This window comes from Mastomys coucha, unplaced genomic scaffold (genome assembly GCF_008632895.1).
Source record: "Mastomys coucha isolate ucsf_1 unplaced genomic scaffold, UCSF_Mcou_1 pScaffold6, whole genome shotgun sequence".
NCBI classification, from domain to species: domain Eukaryota; kingdom Metazoa; phylum Chordata; class Mammalia; order Rodentia; family Muridae; genus Mastomys; species Mastomys coucha.
Window position 1 is genome coordinate 97,769,829 of NW_022196912.1, and position 1,729 is coordinate 97,771,557.

General features: G+C 42.0%; 1 protein-coding gene and 1 non-coding gene across 13 annotated transcripts in view; one reads left to right on the top strand and one right to left on the bottom strand.

Annotated features, from left to right (window-relative positions):
• Rgs6 (regulator of G protein signaling 6) overlaps positions 1-1,729 on the top strand; it is a 559,464-nt gene that overhangs the window by 144,299 nt on the left and 413,436 nt on the right. The window lies entirely within an intron of this gene.
• LOC116081343 lies at positions 64-194 on the bottom strand. Its single transcript, XR_004114837.1, has one exon. It is a non-coding gene; the product is annotated as a small nucleolar RNA SNORA17 (small nucleolar RNA).

Sequence of the window (1,729 nt, forward strand, 5' to 3'; positions counted from 1 at the left end):
AGGTTACATTCATAAAGAAATGGTGTGTGTATTAAGATGGTCTATCCATAAAGTCATTCACCAACTGTCACTAATTATTCAGATGTTCATAGGTCAGAACACTAAACACAGACACAGCCTCTCTCCTCTCTGCCATCTACTGACACACATGTGACACAGCAGTCACACCTGCATCTAACTCCTCTAGGGGAAAGGGGAGCTCAATATTTTTAACCTGGAGACTTGGACATGTTTAAATTGGGGTTGTAGTTTGCCCAGTAATAAAGTGTAGAGCCTTTCAAAAGGAAAACAAAACCTTGTCATATGATTTTACTAGTGTCTGATGCCAGAAGTCCGACCTAGGATTTCCAGCAGGGCAATTCAAAGGAGCCCATGCTATAGTCTGTGGGCTTGCTCATCCTTCTTCCTCGGAGACTCTGGTTATCCTTACTTGGCACTCATTTGACCATCTTCACAAGTTTCCCTTGTAACTTGCTTCGCCCTTTCCCTGCCTCACCTCTCTCCTACAACCCAGGCTTCCTAGGGTAATCGTGTGTCACCATTCTGAGTTATATGGTGCTGGGAATTGGACCTAGAACTCTGTGCATACTGGACAAATGCGTGTCCAGCGTGGCCAGCTGAGCTCCTTGCTCAGATCTACACTGCTTTCCTTCACTTGCCTTTTGGAAATTGACTTCATTCCCTCCTTTTCATCTGAAGGATCCCGATATTATCATCCCTTTAAAAGCTATTTCTTGTTAGGGCTTGTTTTTTTTTCCCCCCCTAAAATTTTGATTCTCTCTTAAATCCTTCACCTCATTTATACATTTTCCTCTGGTTCTTATTTGTGTTGGTGTGTGTGTGCCCACGCATGCTGTATTTTCTTGGTGTCTTTGACAAATTTAAAAGTTATATCTTTGGGCTGGTGAGATGGCTCAGCAGGTAAGAGCACTGACTGCTCTTCTGAAGGTCCTGAGTTCAAATCGCAGCAACCACATGGTGGCTCACAACCATCTGCAATGAGATCTGACGCCCTCTTCTGGAGTGTCTGAAGACAGCTACAATGTACTTACATATAATAATAAATAAATAAAATCTTAAAAAAAATTTATATCTTATTATCTGGTTCCCATGATGAGAATCCTGGTTTGATTTATACCCTCAGTGGAGACATTGATATATTTTTTTCACAGTCATCTTGATCCTCATGAGACGTTGATAATGGCATTTGTTTATTTATTTAGGCATGGTAATATTCTGTGGGGTTTGATCACCTTACTTTCATGTTTCTCATTGTCTTGAAGTTTTAGGAGGGGCCTTGGCTGAGTCGTCCTCTCTAACTCCACAGTGTTCTCTTCTCATGTTTCCATGCAGTGTTAACAACGGAGCTTTCTGTGTTCTGGTTCCTTTTCCTTTCCCCATTTTCCATTTTTGTTCTGATCATCTTTGAGTTTTCTGCCAGTAGTTCCTCTCCATGACCTTGTGAGGGAGAGAGGTGGATTTCAGGACTGTGCATCATGTTGCTATGTGTGGAGTCCTCCTTCCCAGTTGTCTATTGGTGTTTGTGGGAGGTAGCTTGTTGCTTCATTTGCTTGTACATTTTATTTACATTTTTCCAGTTCCATTGCTCTATTTACTTATATTTGGAGATTTACATGGATAAAATAGTATGTTGTTAGTACTACTGGTATCCTCAGAATTTCTTGTATGCGCGCGCGCGCGCGCGCGCGCGCGTGTGTGTGTGTGTGTG